The following is an 11,669-nucleotide window of genomic DNA, read 5'->3' on the forward strand; positions in this document are numbered from 1 at the left end:
GATGAAAAGCTATAAGCTATTTTCTAGAAAAAAAAACTTTAATTGGATTATAAAATTATTTAATTAATATGTAATTTTCTTTTTATTTATTTACCTTATGAGACCAATCATAGCATTACTTTGCCAAGTGCAGTGCCATGGATCAAACCCAGTATCTCATGTAAAGCATGAGTTCTATCACTGAATTACCATTCCAGTTCCTTCAGTCCCTTAAATTTATTTCTAACACCCAAGATCATGTGTGATTAATACAGTATAACCCAAATGTCTCTATGTATATGTATATGTGTATGTATTCAACATAAAAATATGAAAGCAACCATAATCAGAATATAAATCTTTTTTTTTTTAAAAAATAAAATCACTAGTTTCAAAATAGTCATAATACATCCACAGTATATGTTTTTTCTGTTATAGGCATTGAATACAAAAAATTATACATGACATTATTCAGGTTACCAGTACATTTAAACATTATTTCATAATATACATATATACACATATATATTTTATATTTCCAATATATGGTTCTCTCTGTAAATAAGACAATTTACAAAATTCTATAAATATGAAAAATACGTATAGATATCTTAATGCTTTTTGATATATTTGAACAACTGATGCTCCAAAAGTATTAAGTAAAATGTTCAACCTATTTCTACAGCTGTTGATACATAGTATTATATATACACACACACACATATATATATATATTCTTCTTCAGAAAAAAGAAGTTTCCCACTCTACTATATTTTCTATTGACATTTGATTAAAATGGATTTTCAAATGTGAATAACAATTATTACATCACTAAATACATGAAACAATTACATAAAGCAATATTTCCTCAATAAAATAATACTGAAGTTGTAAAAAAAAAAAACAAGGATTGTAAATATCTTAAACTTTATGATACACATAAACTCAAACACATACTCAATTGTTTGTCTTTCTAAGAGATTTATTTATTTTTCTTGTTTCTTTATTACCTGTCATTATAAAGTTTCAAATATTAGACGATTGGAAATTAGAATGAGAATTGGAGGACTGGACAATGGTACACCAGGTTAAGTGTAAACATTAAAGTGGACATGGACCTGGATTCAAGCCTCCAGTCCCCAACTGTAGCTGGAAAACTTCAGAAAGTGTGTAACAGTGAGGCAGGAAGCTCGCGCACTCCCTCTCCCCCCCATCTTTCTCTCACCCCCAAGTACTTGTTCCCTCTCAATTAGTCTGTCTCTCGCCATAATAAAAAACGAATTTAAAAAAAGAACTATAATTTAAAAAATATTATTGAAATTCAGGTATTTACTTATTAAAGTATCAAACAACAATTTAATTTTATAGAAAATGTTACTCTTGTTAATGTCTATTATTATTTTTCTAAATCATCTGGCAAAGGCATTTCAATTGTGCAACTTTCTTAAAAAACTCTATGATTTTGAAATAATTAGAAAAATACAATGTTAAAATAACCTCAAATCACATAATTTCATTTGAAACCTTATGATTACACTAGGAACTGAACTTAATATCAGGAATCTTGTTCTATTATGTTCACAATAAAATACATATATATGAAAATATTTGAGAAAATAGGTCTAAATAATTACCAGTTTTAACTTTATGATTAATATACTTTGTATTGACAAAAACCTTCTCTACTACTGACAATGCATATCTAAAGAAAATATTTAAAATATAAAATTTTTTTCAATATTATCCATGATTTCCTGCCTTTGGGAAAAAAATTTACAAGTGGATGTTCTTATTATGAAATTAGTAAAATATAATAATAAAGTCATAGCTGAGTTTTACATCAGTCTTAAGTTCTCTGGGTAATGTTGATGCCCTGTCAAAATATAAACAAACTGATACATTTGTCATGGTCCAGTTTCTAACTTTCCTGTAACATGGGTGCTGATATAAAGAATAAAACATTAGACTTCCCAAAACATTGAGGTCTTCAGTTAAATCACTGGTATCAAATTTGCCAGAGCGATATTCTGATTCTCTCTCCCTCTTTCATAAGCATATAGGTATTTAAAGAGCCTTAAAAGTATTTTTAAAAACTTTCTAACACATATAAAACTTTAAGAGAGTTTTCTATTTTCTGCTTAAACAGAGAAACTGAAAATTGTAAGAAGCCACAGCTCATTTCCTATAGAAAATAATAATTAGCATTAACTCATTGATGTTAGACTCACTGTAAAAATTGAGATGCTCATGGGATAATAAATGCTATAAATTCTAAGGAGCATATGTTCCTAATATTTTTGTAGTGTTAGATAAATCTGCTTTGGTAGCTCAGTGGGTTGGTTAAGCGCACATGGCGCAAAGTGCAAGGGCCAGCATAAGGATCCAGGTTCGAGCCCCATCCTCCCCACCTGCAGGGGAGTCACTTCACAGGTGGTCAAACAGGTCTGCAGGTGTCTTTCTCTCCCCTTCTCTGTCTTCCCCTCCTCTCACCATTTCTCTCTGTCCTATCCAACAACGACAACTACAACAATAAAACAACAAGGGTAACAAAAGGGAATAAATAAATATTTTTTTAAAAAGTAAATCTGCTTTCATGAGTCTGCTTTCTGTTACTCTGCACTCCTTTGGTGGCAACTGAGAGATGGACTTAGCTAAAATTCTGGACACCTGTCACAGGCACAAATGTTTGCTAGTCAAAAATTTGGGCAGATTTTAGGATTAAACATTTTACAATCTAGTAACTCCTGTTAGACTTCTTCCCAATAAATATACTTATAAACTGACCAAAACAAAGAAAACTTTGCAGTGACTGTAAGAAGATGCAATCTACTCTTCTACTATGTAAAATTAGTTGTTACAGGGTGCTGGGGCAGTGGCCAACCTGGTTGAGTACACACATTAACATACACAAGACCTTGGGTTCAAGGCTCTTCTCCCCACCTGCAGAAGCAGATTTCTATCTTTTTCTCACCCTCCCTCCCTAGCCCCTACTTCTCAATTTCTCTCTGTCCTATCAAATACAATAGGAAAAAAAAAAAGATAAAATGGTCACCAGGAGCAGTGGATTCATAGTGTGGACACAAAGCCCAGTCAATAACCCCAGTGACAAAAAAAAAAAAAGTTGCCACAAAATCAATGCTACCAGAACTGGAGACATAACAAAGAGGATAGACACATATTTTATATACTAAGTTAGGAGAAAAAGATAGCTAGGCTAAAAAAAAAACATTATGTATTCCAGTCCTACCAATCTAGTTTTGGAAATGCAAAGTTTACATTTGCTTGAATCTAATCCAGGGTGTATTTTAAATGTCAAAGATATTTTTGGCAACAGGGAATTACAAAGTAATCAAAATCGTGAGTAATTGATATACATACAAAATATAAATAATTTCTCAAGAAAGTGTCATTAACAAATACTAAGAATATAATAATCAAAGTTTTTATTGAAGAAAATAAAATACCTTAGATGAAGAAACAAACAATATGTGAGGTGAATTTATTTGAAACACAATTTACAAAAATGTCCTAATATTCATAATTTAAATTACTCTCATTCATATACTTTAACATAATTGCCTACATTCCCCTGAAGCAGAAATATCAAAGCAAGAGAATAACTGAGAAAGTGAAGTTATAGCAGTGCCAAAGTAAAGTAAAAAAACTTTGCTGTCAAGTAAGTGAAAATCTGTGCTCGTTTCGGCAGCACATATACTAAAAAAGTAAGTGAAAATCAAACAAAAATTAAGTAGTATTTTGAAAACGGATGCTAGCATTACTGAAAATTAATACTAAAATTAATGCTAACATTTTTTAAGGATTATTTATTTTATGGGAGGAAAAAGTACCTGAGAACCACAGAATCACTATCCTGACCACATTAATGGTCATAATTATCTTCATCAAGGCAAGAGTACATGGGAGTAAGTTGCTTTCAAATATGTTTATAAGTTTAGAAAGTGAGATAAATATTTAAACATATAATTAGAAAAGCATAGGGACTCCTGAAGAATTATGGGGAGAACAGTGGGGAGTTGGCAACATAAGATGCTAAGCAGACAAGGGAGAGCAAACAAGAAAAGTCTCTGAGGAGGAATCAGGAAAATCAGATTCACTCAGTTTCCTCTCCCATAACTTCTTTCTACTTTTGGCAGAAGTCTTCACTATTTTCAGTATGCTTCCATAAGGCCATTTATGGTACCACCCATATGTCTTTGTGTTTTGAGCTCAGTGAGATTAAAACATTTCAACATATTCATATTCTGGCAAGGTACTCTGACATTAGCAAGGCAGATCTGATGTTATATAAAGTGCCTGTGACAAACAGGTATTTCAGGGAGACCCCTATCATACACTTTCTAAAGATTTTGGAGTAATATAAAGCATCTACTGACTATCAAGACTATAAAGTGGGGAAAGGAGAGTCTCTTCAATAAAATGGTGTTGGAAAAATTGGGCTGAAACAAGCAGAAGAATAAGAATGAAAATGAACCACTGTATTTCACCAAACATAAAAGTGACTTACAAATGGATCAAGAACTTGGATGTTAGAAAAGACACTATCAAATACTTAGAGGAAAATTTGGTGGAACTCTTTTCAGTCTAAATTTTAAAGGCATCTTCAATGAAACAAATCCAGTTATAAAGACTAAGGGGCAGGGGAGATAGCATAATGGTTATGCAAACAGACCTCATGCCTGAGGCTCCAAAGTGCCAGGTTCAATCCCCCACACCACCATAAGCCAGAGCTGAACAGTGCTCTGGTGTTTCTCTCTGTCTCTCTCTCTCTGTTCTCTGTCTCTCTCTCCATCTCTCTCAAAAAATAAATAAAATATTAAAAAAGAAAACTAAATAAAAAATAAACCAATCGGACTACATCAAATTAAAAAGCTTCTGAAGAGCAAAAGAAACCACCACTCAAACAAAGAGACCTCCCGCAGAATGGGAGAAGATCTTTACATGCCATACATCAGAAAAGAGGCTACCAAGTAAAATATATAAAGAGCTCGTCAAAGTCAGCAACAAAAAACCAAATGAGCCCATCCAAAAATAGGGAGAGGACATGGACAGTTATTCACCATAGAAGAGATCCATAAGACCAAAAAAAAAAAAAAAAAATGAAAAAAATGCTCCAAGTCATTGATGGTCAGAAAAATGCAGATAAAGAACAATGAGATTCCATCTCACTCCTGTAAGAATGTCATACATCAGAAAAGATAGCAAGGACAAATGCTGGAGAGGTTGTGGTGACAAAGGAACCCTCCTGCACTGCTTGTGGGAATGTCAATTGGTCCAATCCCTGTGGAAAGCAGTCTGTAGAATTCTCAGAAGGCTAGAAGTAGAACTACCCTATGGCCCTGCAATTCCTCTCCTGGGGATATATATGCTAACGAACCAAACATACCTATCCAAAATGACTTGTGTATACCTATGTTCATAGCATCACAATTTGTAATAGGCAAAATCTAGAAGCAACCCATGTGTCCAACAGCAGATGACTGGCTGAGCAAGTTGTGGTATATATACATAATGGAATACTACTAAGCTATTAAAAATAGTCATTTTTAACCTTCTTCACCCTATCCTGGATGGAACTTGAAGAAATCATGTTAAGCGAGATAAGTCAGAAACAAAAGGATGAATATGGGATGATCTCACTCATAGAAGTTGAAAAACAAGATCAGAAAAGAAAACACTCAGAAGACCTTGGAATGGAGTTAGTGTATTGCACCAAAGTAAGGCTCTGTAGTGGGGGAGAAGGTTCCGGTCCTAGATAATGATAGCAGAGGAGGATCTAGTAGGGTTTGTATTGTTATATAGAAAACTGGGAAATGTTATGCATTACATTCTATTGTTAACTGTAAACCATTATCCTCCAATGAATAAATTAAAAAATACTTATTTGAATCTGAATCTAGGTTTCCATGACATCAAATATCTGGATAAAAATGAAAATCAGTAGATGTTTTCAAATATTCACACACTGTGTGGGTTAAATAGTTGAAACTTGTACCCTTTTTGATTTTTAATCTAGGTATTTATGTGTTAAACAAACAAACAGAAATATTCATAAAGTACCTGAGAACCACAGGATCACCAGAGGAACCTTGGAATCCTGGTGGATGACAGACTGGGAGGGGGTGACAGGGTTCTACAAAGACATTTTATGGACAAATGAGGAATTGGACCCATTTGCCAAGAACTGTACTGTAACCATTAGCCCCTCAATAAAAATACTGAAATGATGATAAAGTAATAAAAAGCAAATGATGGAACTTTGAATGTGAGTAAGATAGGGTAACATGTATTCTGGAGAAATGTAAAACTGTATGATGTGTGTGAGAAGCATTATAAAACAGTATGTCCTCAATTAACATAAGAAAAGGAACAGAATAAAAAGTTTTTAAAAATACAAAAGCTATTTCTTCTGCAGTGTAAACTTTTATACCTTGTTGAGATATGTCCTTCATGCTTACCTTTTTTTTTATTTTAATGTATTTATTTATAAAATGGAAACACTGACAAGACCATAGGATAGGAAGGGTACAATTCCCACCACCAGAGATCTGTATCCCATCTCCTCCCCTGAAAGCTTTCCTATTCTTTAACCCAGTGGGATTATGGATCCAGGGCTTACCTTTTTATCTGTCTGCACAGGATTATCTCTGGTTTAACCTTGGTCATTAATAGGTCTAGTTTTCTGTTTAAGTCCTCTAAAGGAATTCATGTTTACGCTTTCTCAATAAATGTGCTATTACAAATAAGGTGTTTGTAAAAATTTCCCTGCCCTCCCTACCGACCCCCCAATTGTGGCATATATACATAAATAAATATTACTCAGCTATTAAAAATAGTGATTTTTAACCTTCTGCAGCGGTGGCTTTATAGCTTGGTCCTTTATAATCACAATTTAAGGGGTACATATGAATCTTTATACTAGTTGTGATGACTATAATTTTATTTTTAAGCCATCTTTCTAGAAGCCATCCTCTGAGTCAAAATAACTTATTGTTCAATGTTTAAGCAGATTTTGTGTTTCATCTCTGGTGTCCAGTGAAGTTTTGACTTTTTGTGAAAGGCTTTTCAAGCATGTAGAGGGGTGAAGTCATGCTTGCCAACATCCTGTTTCAGTTTCTACTCAGGATGTCACCCTATGGCATGTGCACAGTCGCAATAAACCTTATAGTTTTTTGTTTGTTTGTTTTTTACCAGAGCACTTCTCATCTCTGGTTTTATGGTGCTGCTTGGGATTGAACCTGGGACTTTGTAGCCTCAGGTATGAAAGTCTCTGCCAGACTTCTAATGGAGAGGCCTCTTCCCAGGCACAAACTCCTGGCTTACCCGTTCTGTTGCTCACCAGATATAGGGGCCCAGAAGAATGCTTTAGGGCAGTAGGAGTGAGCTGACTGGGTCTTTCTCAGTGTTCGTAGCTAGAGAAGCAACAAGGGAATGCTTCATGAACAATCCATTCATTGAACAGCAAAGTAGGGTTTATAAGGGGCCGCAGGAGGAAGTGACATGTGTATACCATATATGGAAGGGAGGCAGAGGGTCTGGGGAGGGTCAATTACTTGACTCTTTTCCAATAATTGTTGAGCAAGAGGTTTAATAGGTTAAAGGAACAAGGAAGCAAAGCTATCAGTAACCAGCAGCCAGAGGGGGTCCTGAGGGCAGACAGAAGATAGATCAGATATGATCAAAGGAATGGAATTGGGGAGGTAGTGGGAAGGGGACTTTCAGGCAAAACAATGATTATGCAGATAATAAGGGAATGGGCTCCACTTTTCCAACCTTTAGGTCCATGACTGTTCAACAATTTGTTTGGCTTTGTATGTTAACTCTCTTTTCAGCGACCAGGTTCCAGATGCCATCATGATGCCGGCCAGGCTTCCTGGACTGAAGACCCCACCAATGTGTCTTGGAGCTCTGCTTCTCCAGAGACCCACCCTACTAGGGAAAGAGAGAGGCAGACTGGGAATATGGATCGACCAGTCAACGCCCATGTTCAGCAGGGAAGCAATTACAGAAGCCAGACCTTCCACCTTCTGCAACCCACAGTGACCCTGGGTCCATATCCCAGAGGGATAGAGAAAGCTATCAGGAGAGGCGATGGGATATGGATATCGGGTGACTGGGATTGTGTGAAGTTGTATCTCTCCTATCCTATGGTTTTGTTAATGTCTCCTTTCTTAAAAAAAAAAAAAAAAAAAAAAAAAAAAAAAAACTAGTATAGCTACAGGCCCTTTGAAATTTAACTAAAATATGCCTACTAGCTATCTACAAAATGGAAGACCCCCCAACACTTCATCTGCACTATTCCAACCTTTAGGTCCATGATTGGTCAACAATTTGACTTTGTATGTTAACTCTCTTTTCAGCCAACAGGTTCCAGATGCTAGCAGGATGCCCCCAGACTTCCCTGGATAGAGAACCCCACCAATGTGCCTTGGAGCTCCACCTCCCCAGAGCCCTTCCCCACTAGGGAAAGAGAGAGGCAGGTTGGGAGTATGGATCGACCTGTCAATGCCCATGTTCAGCAGGGAAGCAATTACAGAAGCCAGACCTTCAACCTTCTGCATCCCACAATGATCTTGGGCCCATACTCCCAGGAGTTAAAGAATAGGAAAGCTATCAGGGGAGGGGAGGGTATATGGAGATCTGGTGGTGGGAATTGTGCAAAGCTGTACCCCTCTTACCCTCTGGTTTTGTGAATTTTTCCTTTTTATAAATAAAAATTTTTTAAAAAAAGGGAGTGGGCTGTTGTGAGGCAGGGAGGCTGATAGGTGAGGCAGATGCTGGAGGCCAAGTCCTTCCTTGCTCAACCTTAGTAGAGAGAGACTGATAGGATTGGTTGTGCTCCTCATGCACTCATCTTTCAATGGGGGAATCCCACCAAGCTTTACCGTATCCTCACAAGTCCCTACAAGTCTCTTTGCATAACCATTATGCTATCTACCCCCACCCAACCTCATAATTCTTAGGAAGGTTCTTCTTGGCTGTTTGTTCTGCAGTTCTCTCTATTAAATTTCTGGTTGCTCTGCTGTCATGGGACCATCTGGTCTTATCTAAGTCTGGACTTAACTAAGTTCACTGAGTTGCTCTCTGCACTTAGTCTTTCATAGTTTAGTATCTATCAACAAAAAATTCTCTAATGTCTAGTTCAAATAAGGTTAACAAGCAAATAAGCATCTAAAACTTAAACCTGTTCAAAACTAAATACTTTCTATAATACTTCTTACTCATGCAAAATATGTTATGTAGCTTGTCTAATTAGCACACAACAAAGTTTTAATACAAAATCTTTTTTTTTCATTTGTTTCTTTTTTGTTTTGTTTTATTTTTTTTATTTAAGAAAGGATTAATTAACAAAACCATAAGGTAGGAGGGGTACAACTCCACACAATTCCCACCACCCAATCTCCATAACCCACCCCCACCCCTGATAGCTTTCCCATTCTCTAGCCCTCTGGGAGCATGGACCCAGGGTCATTGAGGGTTGCAGAAGGTAGAAGGTCTGGCTTCTGTAATTGCTTCCCTGCTGACCATGGGCAATGACTGGTAGCTCCATACTCCCAGTGTGCCTCTCTCTCTCTTTCCCTAGTAGGGTGTGTCTCTGGGGAAGCTGAGCTCCAGGACACATTGGTGGGGTCTTGAATCCAGGGAAGCCTGGCCAGCATCCTGGTGGCATCTGGAACCTGGTGATTGAAAAGAGAGTTAACATACGAAGCCAAACAAATTGTTGAGCAATCATGGACCCAAAGCTTGGAATAGTGGAGAGGAAGTGTTAGGGGGGTACTCACTGCAAACTCTGGTGTACTTCTGCTTTCAGGTATTTATTTTGCAGTAGTTTATGGATACGTTGAACATAAGCTCTCTCTCTCAGAAAGTGGTGTATATCTAGGTTATAGGACTTTGTTAGAAAGTGAACCACCTGAGATGAAATTAGAGTGTACTATAAAAGGAATTATGTTAAGTGAACTAAGTCAGAAAGATAAAGATGAGTATGGGATGATCCCACTCATCAACAGAAGTTGAGGAAGAAGATATGAAAGGGAAACTAAAAGCAGGACCTGATCAAATTGTAAGTAGGGCACCAAAGTAAAAACCCTGTGGTGAGGGGTAGACATGCATCTTCCTGGGTCAGTGGGGGGTGGGAGTGGGTGGGAGGGATGGGTCACAGTCTTTTGGTGGTGGGAATGGTGTTTATGTACACTCCTAGCAAAATGTAGACATATAAATCAGTAGTTGATTAATATGAGAGGGGGAAAATCAATTGTATGTCTCAAAGTTTTTCAAAACACAAACTGAATCTTTTTAATATATAGGCTGTGTATTTGATATGTGGGCTCTCTCAAAAGCCTAGACCAAGTAGATTAGAAGCATCCAATAGCACAGCTATATACACAAGATACTGGATACTGTACAGCAAACCCTAACAAAAGGACTTTTCAAAGTTAACCCAATTACCAAATAATGTGATGATAACATTAACTATCGATTGTCTTTTTGAACCCTAAGACAGCAGGAACCTCACATCTTCACTATAGAGCCCCTACTTCCCCCAGTCCTGGAACCCTTGGATAGGGCCCACTTTCCCGTATGCATCTCCCAATCCATACCAAATAATATTGCATCCGCCGATCACAACCTAACCAACGCTACGATTGCCACCTCAACATGCTTCACCTCAGACTGTGTCCAGAGACTTCACGAGTGGAATGACAACCCTTCAGCTTCATTACTCAGGTGAGACCTTTCCTTTTAATACAAAATCTTAAGGAATATTTTTCCTATTTCTTTGACTTTTTCCTCTTTTACTTTCCATAAAATTTGATTGATTGTCATTTCAAAATATATTCGTGGGCTAACAAGATAACCCACCTGGATCGTGTGCCAGGTTTGTTATGCACGTGATCCAGTCAAGTTCTGCTTCCAGGGCACTGCAAAAAGATTGAAAACTGTCTTTTCCCTCTTTATATCAGAAGTCAACTTGGACCAGTGAGGCCCTGGTGACAACAGCAAAAAATCAAAGTATATTCATAATTGACCACAATTATTAAACTGCTATATATCCAGACCAAGTAATCATTATAATCACATTATCACAGTCAATTGTTTTAGATGAAACACAATTTTTAGATCCTGTCAAGGTTATATGGATGGCATTTACCTACATCGTCAAATTTTTGGCTAAGTTCTAATGCAATCTTAAACATCTTTTCCCATCACCTTATTTTCTGTTTGACAGTATGTCTTATTAGATGACCACTCCCTTTACTACTCTTGAGTCATCTTGGACTCATGGAATATTCTGGGTAATTTACTTCTGTAAGACTACTGCTCTTAAAATGTTTTATCTAGAAATTTGTTCTTTTACCTTTTTCAAGTCTCTACTCAAATTTCATAGTTTTTTTTCACGGAAACCTCTCTCTCTTTCTCTATCTCTCTCTCTCCTTTATCAGGGGGGTTGACAGTAAAATATAGTAGTTGGTACATGTGTGACATTTCTCAGTTTTCCACATAACAGTCTAACCCCCACCCAGGTCCTCCTTTGTCGTTATGTTCCAGGACCTGAACACTCACCTCCACACGAAAGTCCTTCACTTTGGTGCAATACACAAAAAGAGAAACCTTTTCTATCTTCCATATATAAAACATGTAATTATCATCGCTGACATTATTTAACAAAC

This window comes from Erinaceus europaeus, chromosome 3, assembly GCF_950295315.1.
Source record: "Erinaceus europaeus chromosome 3, mEriEur2.1, whole genome shotgun sequence".
Lineage (NCBI taxonomy): Eukaryota > Metazoa > Chordata > Mammalia > Eulipotyphla > Erinaceidae > Erinaceus > Erinaceus europaeus.